At 42.5% G+C, this 18,102-nt stretch overlaps 1 protein-coding gene across 15 annotated transcripts in view; it reads left to right on the forward strand.

Annotated features, from left to right (window-relative positions):
• The window catches only part of ZBTB20 (zinc finger and BTB domain containing 20), a 1,152,793-nt gene that overhangs the window by 1,097,910 nt on the left and 36,781 nt on the right, over positions 1-18,102 (forward strand). For 14 of the 15 annotated variants that reach the window (XM_073668598.1, XM_073668593.1, XM_073668607.1 and 11 more), the window contains one exon: positions 13,830-13,931. The gene's annotated coding sequence lies outside the window, so the exon portion shown is untranslated. Of the gene's footprint in view, positions 1-13,829; positions 13,933-18,102 lie in introns of those variants that run through there. The other variant, XR_012305514.1, reaches the window with a different exon arrangement.

An 18,102-nucleotide genomic window follows, 5' to 3' on the forward strand; every position in this document is an offset into this window, starting at 1 on the left:
AGTGACTGCACCAGCAGAATAGTGAGTGCAGCTCTGGGGTATAATACAGGATGTAACTCAGGATCAGTAATGTAATGTATGTACACAGTGACTGCACCAGCAGAATAGTGAGTGCAGCTCTGAAGTATAATACAGGATGTAATTCAGGATCAGTAATGTAATGTATGAACACAGTGACTGCACCAGCAGAATAGTGAGTGCAGCTCTGGAGTATAATACAGGATGTAACTCAGGATCAGTAATGTAAGGTATGAACACAGTGACTGCACCAGCAGAATAGTGAGTGCAGCTCTGGAGTATAATACAGGATGTAACTCAAGATCAGTACAGGATCAGTAATGTAAGGTATGAACACAGTGACTGCACCAGCAGAATAGTGAGTGCAGCTCTGGAGTAGAATACAGGATATAACTCAGGATCAGTAATGTAATGTATGCACACAGTGACTGCACCAGCAGAATAGTGAGTGCAGCTCTCGAGTATAATACAGGATGTAACTCAGGATCAGTAATGTAATGTATGTACACAGTGACTGCACCAGCAGAATAGTGAGTGCAGCTCTGGAGTATAATACAGGATGTAACTCAGGATCAGTAATGTAAGGTATGAACACAGTGACTGCACCAGCAAAATAGTGAGTGCGGCTCTGGAGAACAATACAGGAGGTAACTCAGGATCAGTAATATAATGTATGTACACAGTGACTGCACCAGCCGAATAGTGAGTGCTGCTCTGGAGTATAATACAGGATGTAACTCAGGATGAGTACAGGATCAGTAATGTAATGTATGTACACAGTGACTGCACCAGCAGAATAGTGAGTGCAGCTCTGGAGTGTAATACAGGATGTAACTCAGGATCAGTGATGTAATGTATTTACACAGTGACTGCACCAGCAGAATAGTGAGTGCAGCTCTGGAGTATAATACAGGATGTAAATCAGGATCAGTAATGTAATGTATGTACACAGTGACTGCACCAGCAGAATAGTGAGTGCAGCTCTGGAGTATAATACAGGATGTAACTCAGGATCAGTAATGTAATGTATGTACACAGTGACTGCACCAGCAGAATAGTGAGTGCAGCTCTGGAGTATAATACAGGATGTAACTCAGGATCAGTAATGTAATGTGTTTACACAGTGACTGCACTAGCAGAATAGTGAGTGCAGCTCTGGAGTATAATACAGGATGTAACTCAGGATCAGTAATGTAATGTATGTACACAGTGACTGCACCAGCAGAATAGTGAGTGCAGCTCTGGAGTATAATACAGGATGTAACTCAGGATCAGTGATGTAATGTATTTACACAGTGACTGCACCAGCACAATAGTGAGTGCAGCTCTGGGGTATAATACAGGAAGTAACTCAGGATCAGTAATGTAATGTATGTACACAGTGACTGCACCAGCAGAATAGTGAGTGCAGCTCTGGAGTATAATACAGGATGTAACTCAGGATCAGTAATGTAATGTATGAACACAGTGACTGCACTAGCAGAATAGTGAGTGCAGCTCTGGAGTGTAATACAGGATGTAGCTCAGGATCAGTACAGGATCAGTAATGTAATGTATGAACACAGTGACTGCACTAGCAGAATAGTGAGTGCAGCTCTGGAGTGTAATACAGGATGTAACTCAGGATCAGTAATGTAATGTATTAACACAGTGACTGCACCAGCAGAATAGTGAGTGCAGCTCTGGGGTATAATACAGGAGGTAACTCAGGATCAGTAATGTAATGTATATACACAGTGACTGCACCAGCAGAATAGTGAGTGCATCTCTGGAGTATAATACAGGAGGTAACTCAGGATCAGTAATGTAATGTATGAACACAGTGACTGCACTAGCAGAATAGTGAGTGCAGCTCTGGAGTGTAATACAGGATGCAACTCAGGATCAGTAATGTAATGTATGAACACAGTGACTGCACCAGCAGAATAGTGAGTGCAGCTCTGGAGTATAGTACTGGATGTAACTCAGGATCAGTAATGTAATGTATGAACACAGTGACTGCACCAGCAGAATAGTGAGTGCAGCTCTGGAGTATAATACAGGATGTAACTCAGGATCAGTAATGTAAGGTATGAACACAGTGACTGCACCAGCAAAATAGTGAGTGCGGCTCTGGAGAACAATACAGGAGGTAACTCAGGATCAGTAATATAATGTATGTACACAGTGACTGCACCAGCGGAATAGTGAGTGCAGCTCTGGAGTATAATACAGGATGTAACTCAGGATCAGTACAGGATCAGTAATGTAATGTATGTACACAGTGACTGCTCCAGCAGAATAGTGAGTGCAGCTCTGGAGAATAATACAGGAGGTAACTCAGGATCAGTAATGTAATGTATGTACACAGTGACTGCACCAGCAGAATAGTGAGTGCAGCTCTGGGGTATAATACAGGATGTAACTCAGGATCAGTACAGGATCAGTAATGTAATGTATGCGCACAGTGACTGCACCAGCAGAATAGTGAGTGCAGCTCTGGAGTATAATACAGGATGTAACTCAGGATCAGTAATGTAATGTATGCACACAGTGACTGCACCAGCAGAATAGTGAGTGCAGCTCTGGAGTATAATACAGGATGTAACTCAGGATCAGTAATGTAATGTATGTACACAGTGACTGCAGCAGCAGAATAGTGAGTGCAGCTCTGGAGTATAATACAGGATGTAACTCAGGATCAGTAATGTAATGTATGAACACAGTGACTGCACCAGCAGAATAGTGAGTGCAGCTCTGGAGTATAATACAGGATGTAACTCAGGATCAGTAATGTAAGGTATGAACACAGTGACTGCACCAGCAGAATAGTGAGTGCAGCTCTGGAGTATAATACAGGATGTAACTCAAGATCAGTACAGGATCAGTAATGTAATGTATGCGCACAGAGACTGCACCAGCAGAATAGTGAGTGCAGCTCTGGAGTAGAATACAGGATATAACTCAGGATCAGTAATGTAATGTATGTACACAGTGACTGCACCAGCAGAATAGTGAGTGCAGCTCTGGAGTATAATACAGGATGTAACTCAGGATCAGTAATGTAAGGTATGAACAGAGTGACTGCACCAGCAAAATAGTGAGTGCGGCTCTGGAGAACAATACAGGAGGTAACTCAGGATCAGTAATGTATGTACACAGTGACTGCACCAGCAGAATAGTGAGTGCAGCTCTGGAGTATAATACAGGATGTAACTCAGGATCAGTAATGTAATGTATGTACACAGTGACTGCACCAGCCGAATAGTGAGTGCTGCTCTGGAGTATAATACAGGATGTAACTCAGGATCAGTAATGTAATGTATGTACACAGTGACTGCACCAGCAGAATAGTGAGTGCAGCTCTGGAGTATAATACAGGATGTAACTCAGGATCAGTAATGTAACGTATGAGCACAGTGACTGCACCAGCAGAATAGTGAGTGCAGCTCTGGAGTGTAATACAGGATGTAACTCAGGATCAGTACAGGATCAGTAATGTAATGTATGAACACAGTGACTGCACTAGCAGAATATTGAGTGCACCTCTGGAGTGTAATACAGGATGTAACTCAGGATCAGTGATGTAATGTACTTACACAGTGACTGCACCAGCAGAATAGTGAGTGCAGCTCTGGAGTATAATACAGGATGTAACTCAGGATCAGTAATGTAATGTATGTACACAGTGACTGCACCAGCAGAATAGTGAGTGCAGCTCTGGAGTATAATACAGGATGTAACTCAGGATCAGTGATGTAATGTTTTTACACAGTGACTGCACCAGCAGAATAGTGAGTGCAGCTCTGGAGTATAATACAGGATGTAACTCAGGATCAGTAATGTAATGTATGTACACAGTGACTGCACCAGCAGAATAGTGAGTGCAGCTCTGGAGTATAATACAGGATGTAACTCAGGATCAGTGATGTAATGTATTTACACAGTGAGTGCACCAGCAGAATAGTGAGTGCAGCTCTGGGGTATAATACAGGAAGTAACTCAGGATCAGTAATGTAATGTATGTACACAGTGACTGCACCAGCAGAATAGTGAGTGCAGCTCTGGAGTATAATACAGGATGTAACTCAGGATCTGTAATGTAATGTATGTACACAGTGACTGCACCAGCAGAATAGTGAGTGCAGCTCTGGAGTATAATACAGGATGTAACTCAGGATCAGTAATGTAATGATTGTACACTGTGACTGCACCAGCAGAATAGTGAGCGCAGCTCTGGAGTATAATACAGGATGTAACTCAGAATCAGTAATGTAATGATTGTACACAGTGACTGCACCAGCAGAATAGTGAGTGTAGCTCTGGAGTATAATACAGGATGTAACTCAGGATCAGTAATGTAATGTATGTACACAGTGACTGCACCAGCAGAATAGTGAGTGCAGCTCTGGAGTATAATACAGGATGTAACTCAGGATCAGTAATGTAATGTATGTACACAGTGACTGCACCAGCCGTATAGTGAGTGCTGCTCTGGAGTATAATACAGGATGTAACTCAGGATCAGTAATGTAATGTATGTACACAGTGACTGCACCAGCAGAATAGTGAGTGCAGCTCTGGAGTATAATACAGGATGTAACTCAGGATCAGTAATGTAACGTATGAGCACAGTGACTGCACCAGCAGAATAGTGAGTGCAGCTCTGGAGTGTAATACAGGATGTAACTCAGGATCAGTACAGGATCAGTAATGTAATGTATGAACACAGTGACTGCACTAGCAGAATATTGAGTGCACCTCTGGAGTGTAATACAGGATGTAACTCAGGATCAGTGATGTAATGTACTTACACAGTGACTGCACCAGCAGAATAGTGAGTGCAGCTCTGGAGTATAATACAGGATGTAACTCAGGATCAGTAATGTAATGTATGTACACAGTGACTGCACCAGCAGAATAGTGAGTGCAGCTCTGGAGTATAATACAGGATGTAACTCAGGATCAGTGATGTAATGTTTTTACACAGTGACTGCACCAGCAGAATAGTGAGTGCAGCTCTGGAGTATAATACAGGATGTAACTCAGGATCAGTAATGTAATGTATGTACACAGTGACTGCACCAGCAGAATAGTGAGTGCAGCTCTGGAGTATAATACAGGATGTAACTCAGGATCAGTGATGTAATGTATTTACACAGTGAGTGCACCAGCAGAATAGTGAGTGCAGCTCTGGGGTATAATACAGGAAGTAACTCAGGATCAGTAATGTAATGTATGTACACAGTGACTGCACCAGCAGAATAGTGAGTGCAGCTCTGGAGTATAATACAGGATGTAACTCAGGATCTGTAATGTAATGTATGTACACAGTGACTGCACCAGCAGAATAGTGAGTGCAGCTCTGGAGTATAATACAGGATGTAACTCAGGATCAGTAATGTAATGATTGTACACTGTGACTGCACCAGCAGAATAGTGAGCGCAGCTCTGGAGTATAATACAGGATGTAACTCAGAATCAGTAATGTAATGATTGTACACAGTGACTGCACCAGCAGAATAGTGAGTGTAGCTCTGGAGTATAATACAGGATGTAACTCAGGATCAGTAATGTAATGTATGTACACAGTGACTGCACCAGCAGAATAGTGAGTGCAGCTCTGGAGTATAATACAGGATGTAACTCAGGATCAGTAATGTAATGTATGTACACAGTGACTGCACCAGCAGAATAGTGAGTGCAGCTCTGGGGTATAATACAGGAAGTAACTCAGGATCAGTAATGTAATGTATGTACACAGTGACTGCACCAGCAGAATAGTGAGTGCAGCTCTGGAGTATAATACAGGATGTAACTCAGGATCAGTAATGTAATGTCTGTACACAGTGACTGCAGCAGCAGAATAGTGAGTGCAGCTCTGGAGTATAATACAGGATGTAACTCAGGATCAGTAATGTAATGTATGTACACAGTGACTGCACCAGCAGAATAGTGAGTGCAGCTCTGGAGTATAATACAGGATGTAACTCTGGATCAGTAATGTAATGTATGTACACAGTGACTGCACCAGCAGAATAGTGAGTGCAGCTCTGGAGTATAATACAGGATGTAACTCAGGATCAGTAATGTAATGTATGTACACAGTGACTGCACCAGCAGAATAGTGAGTGCAGCTCTGGAGTATAATACAGGATGTAACTCAGGATCAGTAATGTAATGTATGTACACAGTGACTCCACCAGCAGAATAGTGAGTGCAGCTCTGGGGTATAATACAGGATGTAACTCAGGATCAGTAATGTAATGTATGTACACAGTGACTGCACCAGCAGAATAGTGAGTACAGCTCTGGGGTATAATACAGGATGTAACTCAGGATCAGTACAGGATCAGTAATGTAATGTATGTACACAGTGACTGCACCAGCAGAAGAGTGAGTGCAGCTCTGGAGGATAATACAGGAGATAACTCAGGATCAGTAATGTAATGTATGTACACAGTGACTTCACCAGCAGAATAGTGAGTGCAGCTCTGGAGTATAATACAGGATGTAACTCAGGATCAGTAATGTAATGTATGTACACAGTGACTCCACCAGCAGAATAGTGAGTGCAGCTCTGGAGTATAATACATGATGTAACTCAGGATCAGTAATGTAATGTATGTACACAGTGACTGCACCAGCAGAATAGTAAGTGCAGCTCTGGAGTAGAATACAGGATGTAACTCAGGATCAGTAATGTAATGTATGTACACAGTGACTGCACCAGCAGAATAGTGAGTGCAGCTCTGGAGTATAATACAGGATGTAACTCAGGATCAGTAATGTAATGTATGTACACAGTGACTGCACCAGCAGAATAGTGAGTGCAGCTCTGGGGTATAATACAGGAAGTAACTCAGGATCAGTAATGTAATGTATGTACACAGTGACTGCACCAGCAGAATAGTGAGTGCAGCTCTGGAGTATAATACAGGATGTAACTCAGGATCAGTAATGTAATGTATGTACACAGTGACTCCACCAGCAGAATAGTGAGTGCAGCTCTGGGGTATAATACAGGATGTAACTCAGGATCAGTAATGTAATGTATGTACACAGTGACTGCACCAGCAGAATAGTGAGTACAGCTCTGGGGTATAATACAGGATGTAACTCAGGATCAGTACAGGATCAGTAATGTATGTACACAGTGACTGCACCAGCAGAAGAGTGAGTGCAGCTCTGGAGGATAATACAGGAGGTAACTCAGGATCAGTAATGTAATGTATGTACACAGTGACTTCACCAGCAGAATAGTGAGTGCAGCTCTGGAGTATAATACAGGATGTAACTCAGGATCAGTAATGTAATGTATGTACACAGTGACTGCACCAGCAGAATAGTGAGTGCAGCTCTGGAGTAGAATACAGGATGTAACTCAGGATCAGTAATGTAATGTATGTACACAGTGACTGCACCAGCAGAATAGTGAGTGCAGCTCTGGAGTAAAATACAGGATGTAACTCAGGATCAGTAATGTAATGTATGTACACAGTGACTTCACCAGCAGAATAGTGAGTGCAGCTCTGGAGTAAAATACAGGAGGTAACTCAGGATCAGTAATGTAATGTATGTACACAGTGAGTGCACCAGCAGAATAGTGAGTGCAGCTCTGGAGTAGAATACAGGATGTAACTCAGGATCAGTAATGTAATGTATGTACACAGTGACTGCACCAGCAGAATAGTGAGTGCAGCTCTGGAGTAAAATACAGGATGTAAACCAGTACAGGATAAAGTCAGCTATTCAGAGGCTCTTCTGTATCTACAGATCCACTCTACGTTTATGGGGCTCAGTGTTCGGCTCTTGTTAACACAATTCTCCTTTTACCAATTTAGGTCAGACAAAGAGTTTTTGAATATTTTTTACATTGTGAAATCTGTTATTTATGAAATTTAATAAATTTGTATAATAAAAGTGTCCTGATCCAGCGCTGCCGCCCCCTCTTCTCCAACTCCTACACTTGGCTCCTGCTATACTTTGTATGTTCCCTTTCTCCCTCCATCAAAACCAAATCCATCCTTCCCATCCTTAATGAGTGATTGTGTCGGGCTTGTGCCTCGTCACATCATTGTCTCATGTTCTAGAACATCTAAATAAGTCATTTGTTCCGAACAAACAACCTGCGCTCCGAGGATTTGGGGACAGTTGGTGCTCACATCTAATTAGAGCCAATTATCTACATAGAAATCGGCCGGTCGCAGTCGTTCTCCGGAGCTGCACCCGCCGTCAGGTCACCTAACAGAAATATCACTTCAGTCCTCCTGAAAATTTGGCCCCTGTTCCTTACGCCAACAGGATTGGTGGTTGCAAGAAAACGTATTCATTTCTGCCATTAGGCTGCGCAAGTGAGCGTGTGCGCTGGAACAAGCGCTGGCGTCTACTGCCGCCATAGTCCTCCAAGACGGAAGCCATCCTCGGCCTCCCTTTGGCCCGTACACTTGGGCATAAACTATTGTGAGGGCCACCACAAGAAAGCATGAAGCTCAGGATGCACGTGGAGACCCCACTGCGGACCGCCTGTGGCCGCTCTCAAGCGTATTCCTGGTCATTGCCGCAAACGCAGAGTATGAAGATGGTGTAAACACAAGTAAACCCGCCATACAGCGCTCTGTGCAGGAATAAAGGCGCCAGTTTCTGTTGCAATCATGTCAGACATGATTACATTGCACAGCTACCTGACACTTACATGTATTGCTATGTATGAAAACATTATAGCGCAGCACACTGTATGAAGCTCCTGTCGGTACATGGTGGCATGTTTTATGCAGCCGTGAGGGTGTTGTATATGGCTGCACATTTTATAAAGCTGTGGCGGTACAGTATGTAGTAACACATATTTGGCTGTGCATTTTATGAAGTCATGGAGGTACAGTATATAGTGGCACATTGTATGAAGCCGTGGTGGTACTATATGTGGCGGCACATTGTATGAAGCCGTGGTGGTACTATATGTGGCGGCACATTGTATGAAGCAGTGATGGTACTATATGTGGCGGCACATTGTATGAAGCCGTGTTGGTACTATATGTGGCGGCACATTGTATGAAGCCTTGGTGGTACTATATGTGGTGGCACATTGTATGAAGCCGTGGTGGTACTATATGTGGCGGCACATTGTATGAAGCAGTGTTGGTACTATATGTGGCGGCACATTGTATGAAGCCGTGGTGGTACTATATGTGGCGGCACATTGTATGAAGCCGTGGTGGTACTATATGTGGCAGCACATTGTATGAAGCCTTGGTGGTACTATATGTGGCGGCACATTGTATGAAGCCGTGGTGGTACTATATGTGGCGTCACATTGTATGAAGCCGTGGTGGTACTATATATGGCGGCACATTGTATGAAGCCGTGGTGGTACTATATGTGGCGGCACATTGTATGAAGCGGTGGTGGTACTATATGTGGCAGCACATTGTATGAAGCCATGGTGGTACTATATGTGGCAGCACATTGTATGAAGCCGTGGTGGTACTATATGTGGCGGCACATTGTATGAAGCCTTGGTGGTACTATATGTGGCGGCACATTGTATGAAGCCGTGGTGGTACTATATGTGGCAGCACATTGTATGAAGCCGTGGTGGTACTATATGTGGCGGCACATTGTATGAAGCCTTGGTGGTACTATATGTGGCGGCACATTGTATGAAGCCGTGGTGGTACTATATGTGGCGGCACATTGTATGAAGCCGTGGTGGTACTATATGTGGCGGCACATTGTATGAAGCCGTGGTGGTACTATATGTGGCGGCACATTTTATGAAGCTGTGGTGGTACTATATGTGGCGGCACATTGTATGAAGCCGTGGTGGTACTATATGTGGCGGCACATTGTATGAAGCCGTGGTGGTACTATATGTGGCGGCACATTGTATGAAGCCGTGGTGGTACTATATGTGGCGGCACATTTTATGAAGCGGTGGTGGTACTATATGTGGCGGCACATTGTATGAAGCCGTGGTGGTACTATATGTGGCGGCACATTGTATGAAGCGGTGGTGGTACTATATGTGGCGGCACATTGTATGAAGCCATGGTGGTACTATATGTGGCGGCACATTGTATGAAGCCGTGGTGGTACTATATGTGGCGGCACATTGTATGAAGCCATGGTGGTACTATATGTGGCGGCACATTGTATGAAGCTGTGGTGGTACTATATGTGGCGGCACATTGTATGAAGCCCTGGTGGTACTATATGTGGCAGCACATTGTATGAAGCCTTGGTGGTACTATATGTGGCGGCACATTGTATGAAGCCTTGGTGGTACTATATGTGGCGGCACATTGTATGAAGCCGTGGTGGTACTATATGTGGCGGCACATTGTATGAAGCCTTGGTGGTACTATATGTGGCAGCACATTGTATGAAGCCTTGGTGGTACTATATGTGGCGGCACATTGTATGAAGCCTTGGTGGTACTATATGTGGCGGCACATTGTATGAAGCCGTGGTGGTACTATATGTGGCAGCACATTGTATGAAGCCTTGGTGGTACTATATGTGGCAGCACATTGTATGAAGCCGTGGTGGTACTATATGTGGCGGCACATTGTATGAAGCCGTGGTGGTACTATATGTGGCAGCACATTGTATGAAGCCGTGGTGGTACTATATGTGGCGGCACATTGTATGAAGCCGTGGTGGTACTATATGTGGCAGCGCATTGTATTAAGCGGTGGTGGTACTATATGTGGCGGCACATTGTATGAAGCCATGGTGGTACTATATGTGGCGGCACATTGTATGAAGCCGTGGTGGTACTATATGTGGCAGCACATTGTATGAAGCCGTGGTGGTACTATATGTGGCGGCACATTGTATGAAGCCGTGGTGGTACTATATGTGGCGGCACATTGTATGAAGCCGTGGTGGTACTATATGTGGCAGCACATTGTATGAAGCCGTGGTGGTACTATATGTGGCGGCACATTGTATGAAGCCGTGGTGGTACTATATGTGGCAGCACATTGTATGAAGCCGTGGTGGTACTATATGTGGCAGCACATTGTATGAAGCCGTGGTGGTACTATATGTGGCAGCACATTGTATGAAGCCGTGGTGGTACTATATGTGGCAGCACATTGTATGAAGCCGTGGTGGTACTATATGTGGCGGCGCATTGTATGAAGCCATGGTGGTACTATATGTGGCGGCACATTGTATGAAGCCGTGTTGGTACTATATGTGGCAGCACATTGTATGAAGCCTTGGTGGTACTATATGTGGCAGCACATTGTATGAAGCCTTGGTGGTACTATATGTGGCAGCACATTTTATGAAACTGTGGTGGTACTATATGTGGCGGCACATTGTATGAAGCCGTGGTGGTACTATATGTGGCAGCACATTTTATGAAGCGGTGGTGGTACTATATGTGGCGGCACATTGTATGAAGCCGTGGTGGTACTATATGTGGCGGCACATTGTATGAAGCCGTGGTGGTACTATATGTGGCGGCACATTGTATGAAGCCGTGGTGGTACTATATGTGGCGGCACATTTTATGAAGCTGTGGTGGTACTATATGTGGCGGCACATTGTATGAAGCCGTGGTGGTACTATATGTGGCGGCACATTGTATGAAGCCGTGGTGGTACTATATGTGGCGGCACATTGTATGAAGCCGTGGTGGTACTATATGTGGCGGCACATTTTATGAAGCGGTGGTGGTACTATATGTGGCGGCACATTGTATGAAGCCGTGGTGGTACTATATGTGGCGGCACATTGTATGAAGCGGTGGTGGTACTATATGTGGCGGCACATTGTATGAAGCCATGGTGGTACTATATGTGGCGGCACATTGTATGAAGCCGTGGTGGTACTATATGTGGCGGCACATTGTATGAAGCCATGGTGGTACTATATGTGGCGGCACATTGTATGAAGCTGTGGTGGTACTATATGTGGCGGCACATTGTATGAAGCCCTGGTGGTACTATATGTGGCGGCACATTGTATGAAGCTGTGGTGGTACTATATGTGGCGGCACATTGTATGAAGCCATGGTGGTACTATATGTGGCGGCACATTGTATGAAGCCGTGGTGGTACTATATGTGGCGGCACATTGTATGAAGCCGTGGTGGTACTATATGTGGCGGCACATTGTATGAAGCCGTGGTGGTACTATATGTGGCGGCACATTGTATGAAGCCATGGTGGTACTATATGTGGCGGCACATTTTATGAAACTGTGGTGGTACTATAAGTGGCAGCACATTGTATGAAGCCGGGGTGGTACTATATGTGGCGGCACTATATGTGGCAGCACATTTTATGAAGCTGTGAAGGTACTGTATATGGCTGTACATTTTATGAAGCCGTGGTGGTACTATATGTATTGGCACATTTTATGAAGCTGTGGTGGTACTATATGTGGTGGCACATTTTATGAATCTGTGGTGGTACTATAAGTGGCAGCACATTGTATGAAGCCGGGGTGGTACTATATGTGGCGGCACTATATGTGGCAGCACATTTTATGAAGCTATGAAGGTACTGTATATGGCTGTACATTTTATGAAGCCGTGGTGGTACTATATGTATTGGCACATTTTATGAAGCCGTGGCGGTACTATATGTATTGGCACATTTTATGAAGCCATGGTGGTACTGTGTATGGCTGTACATATTATGAAGCTGTGGCAGTACTATATATAGCGGCACGTTTTATTAAGCAGTGCTGGTACTGTATATTGCTGTACATTTTATGAAGCCGTGGCGGTACTATATATGGCGGCATATTTTTTGGAGCATCAGAGACATGTGGCGGCACAGTTTAGCATCCATGGACCATACAGACCATACGTGAGGCCTTCTAGGCATTGCCGTGACGCTATACGCGCTTTTCCTGGCAGGTAACGTGACATCACTGGCGTGGTCTACGTGGGGGTCTTTCTGCACCGGTCTGGGAGCGGACAGGTTCCCTACCTGAAAACGACTTCCTATTATCAGACGTGGAGTCCGGGCTGATGTAAGACAATTGCAGCTCTGTTTGTGAACAGAGACGTGATTCATGATCCTCGTAGTGACGGCGAGCACCTCCGAGCGAGACAGAAACCAAACTCAGACAAAGAGCAGGGAAATCAATGCTGTCTGAGCAGCTGTCCCCTGATACCGGCTGGCTTCTGCCCGCTCGCCGCTCCCGAAGATCTGCAGTCTCCTCCCCGACTCCTAGCACTCGGCTGTCATTGATATTGGGGCTATTATTTGCCAACAAAGACGTATAAAGGGCTTGTCCAGAATGAAACAAATATCTTCAAGAAGCAGCGCCACCCTAGTCCACAGGTTGTGTCTGGTATTGCTGCTTTGATGTGAATGGGTTCAAGCTGCATTACCAGTCCAGACCATTACCAGAAAAGCAGCCATGTTTACTGAACCCTGGACAACTCCCCCATTAAGGGAAAAATGTGCATCAGGTGCTTCATTTCATTGCTGATGAAAGCTAATCTGCTGCAAGGGGCCCGAGAGGTGCAGGGGCCACTACCACCGGCAAAGCGGCAAGCAGCTTCTGTCACAGCACCACATATGGACCTGCATTATTGGACTGCAAAGGGTCCATACACTGCCCCTGACAGGACACAGAAGGCAGTGTGCTGTCAGCAGAGTGTCTCAGTAGTGCAGGCTCAGGCTTTGGGCCCGTATCGTCAGTCCTTAATATCTCAGCCTAGAAGTATTATTAATGAACCGTTTTCACTTGTTTAATTCCCCTTTTTTATTATCTTCCAGCTTTGCTTAGTCAGTTGGTTGTGTTCTCAGTGACCTGCTTTTCTGCTATTTCTCACCATGTTGTCTTCTTTATTGTCTCTCCAGCCTCCATGCTGCCTGTTTCCCTTCCACTCCCAAATGATTATCTGCACTAAACCAGAGACGTGGAGTGAGCTACCCGAGGAGTGACACGGTTCTCTTCCTACTGTAAGTCTATGCACCATAACCGGCCATATATACAATCCGCCATGACACCATATCAATCTATTTCCTATGGAGTCTGTCATATGAGGCTTATTAAGTTATCGGGAAAAAGGGTAGGGGGGGCAAAGTAAAAAAAACCTGGAGGTATTGCACAAAACATGGGAGTATATAAGTGTATGGTCAGGTCCAAGCTCAGGAACACAACAATACTGCCTACTGACCCAGTTATCTGATGAATGTGAATAAAGCTTAGTGGTTAAAAAAGTGACCAGGCTTTCTTCTTGTTAAATTCTGACCGCTCCCCTGAGTATTCCAGTTTTTATTTTTTTTAAATCGGCCATACGGTTCCATAGATATAAGCCTTTTTACTCAGTGATAATTTTTTATGGCTCCTCGGGGGCGGGCCTTTAGGTTCCTCTGTGCAGGTACTCTATAAGCCACGCCCCTGTAAGAATTAGCACTAAATAAAAAAGGCCAATATCTTTAGAACCGTATGTCAGATTTGGACAAAACAAAAAAAGAAATACTCAGAAGGAGCAGCATTTTTTACCTGGTGGCAATTCCTCTTGGGTTACAAACCAAATGCATTCATCACCGATAAATATATCATCCTTGGGGATCTCACCACTCATCCCAAGAAAGGTGGTCCCAATATAAGATGTGTGAATGCAGCAGAGTGGTCGGTTTCCATTAGTACCTACCACCTGCGGCCGGTGCCTTAACGGGGTTATCCTTGTCTGGACTATGAAAGTCCGAAATAGTAATGACCCTTTAATGACAAAAAACTGGAAACCTGTTTTAAAGTGACCCGGTGGATTTATCGAATATTATAAAGACATGACCCCTCGTTAAGAGTGCATTGGGTAAAGTTCCCTTCACACACAGGATGCACTGAGCATTACTACAAATTGTAGTATTTTATAGCTAAAGACAAAATGTACCTGCACCCCCCCATCTTAAGAACGTGTCAGGTCCTTGAGAAATGAGGACAATCTCCGCTGCAGAGCGTCTCCTCCGTAAACATCACCGACATCACAGAACAATCAGCAATGTATGGGGCTAATTAGATTTTTATTTTAGGACACTGTTATCTGCGCTCAGAACTACATCTAAATGAGCTCCGAGTTTTCCTATGTTTTGTCTGCGCCCCGGTGACATTACGCCGCGCCACCATCCTTGTGTTTTATAGTAAAGACGTTCTGCTGTTTACAGAGATTTATTTCACAATCCGCTGGGAAAAGAAAAATATACAATGAAAGACGGAAGGTTTGTTTCCATGAAAGACCAATGATGAGTTTACTGATTGGCGGTAGTATAAAAGCTGGTGTACACAGACCACTTCAGTGCTCACAGGCTGCCATTCTTCCCAGCAGCGCGAGTCTTGTTTACACAGGACAATGTGCTTTCCAGAACTATGATCTTTTGTGCTGCACAATAGATCATTTTACCCAAGCAGTGTTTTACTCATAAACCGGGTGATTGACAGCCTGTATAGACTATAAGATTGTCATGAAATAGCCTACCTAGCGACAATTGTTCATGATGATCTTACAGTGTAATACTGCCCCTATATACAAGAATATAACTACAATAATACTGCCCTCTATATTCAAGAATATAACTACAATAATACTGCCCCCTATGTACAAGAATATAACTACTATAATACTGCCCCCTATGTACAAGAATATAACTACTATAATACTGCCCCTATGTACAAGAATATAACTACAATAATACTGCCCCCTATGTACAAGAATATAACTACTATAATACTGCCCCTATGTACAAGAATATAACTACTATAATACTGCTCCTATGTACAAGAATATAACTACAATAATACTGCCCTCTATATTCAAGAATATAACTACAATAATACTGCCCCCTATGTACAAGAATATAACTACTATAATACTGCCCCTATGTACAAGAATATAACTACTATAATACTGCCCCTATATACAAGAATATAACTACAATAATACTGCCCCCTATATTCAAGAATATAACTACAATAATACTGCTCCTATGTACAAGAATATAACTACTATAATACTGCTCCTATGTACAAGAATATAACTACTATAATACTGCCCCTATATACAAGAATATAACTACTATAATACTGCCCCTATATACAAGAATATAACTACAATAATACTGCCCCCTATATATACAAGAATATAACTACAATAATACTGCCCCTATGTACAAGAATATAACTACTATAATACTGCCCCTATGTACAAGAATATAACTACTATAATACTGCCCCTATATACAAGAATATAACTACAATAATACTGCCCCATATATTCAAGAATATAACTACAATAATACTGCCCCCTATGTACAAGAATATAACTACTATAATACTGCCCCTATATACAAGAATATAACTACAATAATACTGCCCCCTATATTCAAGAATATAACTACAATAATACTGCCCCCTATGTACAAGAATATAACTACTATAATACTGCCCTTATGTACAAGAATATAACTACTATAATACTGCCCCTATATACAAGAATATAACTACTATAATACTGCCTCTATGTACAAGAATATAGCTACTATAATATTGCCCCTATATACAAGAATATAACTACTATAATACTGCCCCCTATGTTCAAGAATATAACTACTATAATACTGCCCCTATATACAAGAATATAACTACTATAATACTGCCCCCTATGTACAAGAATATAACTACTATAATACTGTCCCCTATGTACAAGAATATAACTACTATAATACTGCCCCATGTACAAGAATATAACAACTATAATACTGCCCCCTATGTACAAGAATCTAACTACTATAATACTGCCCCTATATACAAGAATATAACTACTATAATACTGCCCCTATATAGAAGAATATAACTACTATAATACTGCTCCCTATATACAAGAATATAACTACTATAATACTGCCCCTATATACAAGAATATAACTACCATAATACTGCCCCTATGTACAAGAATATAACTACTATAATACTGCCCCCTATGTACAAGAATATAACTACTATAATACTGCCCCCTATGTATAAGAATATAACTACTATAATACTGCCCCCTATGTACAAGAATATAACTACTATAATAGTGCTCCTATGTACAAGACTATAACTACTATAATACTGCCCCCTATGTACAAGAATATAACTACTATAATACTGCTCCTATGTGCAAGAATATAACTACTATAATACTGCCCCTATGTACAAGAATATAACTACTATAATACTGCCCCTATGTACAAGAATATAACTACTATAATACTGCTCCTATGTACAAGAATATAACTACTATAATACTGCCCCTATGTACAAGAATATAACTACTATAATACTGCCCCCTATGTACAAGAATATAACTACTATAATACTGCCTTCTATGTACAAGAATATAACTACTATAATACTGCCCCTATGTACAAGAATATAACTACTATAATACTGCCCCCTATGTATAAGAATATAACTACTGTAATACTGCCCCCTATGTATAAGAATATAGCTACTATAATACTGCCCCTATGTACAAGAATATAACTACTATAATACTGCTCCTATGTACAAGAATATAACTACTATAATACTGCCCCCTATGTACAAGAATATAACTACTATAATACCGCTCCTATATACAAGAATATAACTACTATAATACTGTCCCCTATGAACAAGAATATAACTACTATAATACTGCTCCTATGTACAAGAATATGACTACTTTAATACTGCTCCTATGTACAAGAATATAACTACAATAATACTGCTCCTATGTACAAGAATATGACTACTATAATACTGCCCCTATGTACAAGAATATAACTACTATAATACCACTCCTATATACAAGTATATAACTACTATAATACTGCCCCCTATGTACAAGAATATAACTACTATAATACTGCTCCTATTTATAATACTGCCCCCAATGCACAAGAATATGACTACTATAATACTGCCTCCTATGTACAAGATTATAACTACTATAATACTGCTCCCTATGTACAAGAATATGACTACTATAATACTGCCTCCTATGTACAAAATATAACTACTATAATACTGCCCCCTATGTACGAGAATATAACTACTCTAATACTGCTCCTATGTACAAGAATATAACTACTATAATACTGCTCC

This window comes from Phyllobates terribilis, unplaced genomic scaffold (genome assembly GCF_046119375.1).
Source record: "Phyllobates terribilis strain yellow unplaced genomic scaffold, ASM4611937v1 Scaffold_2__4_contigs__length_985480577, whole genome shotgun sequence".
NCBI lineage: Eukaryota > Metazoa > Chordata > Amphibia > Anura > Dendrobatidae > Phyllobates > Phyllobates terribilis.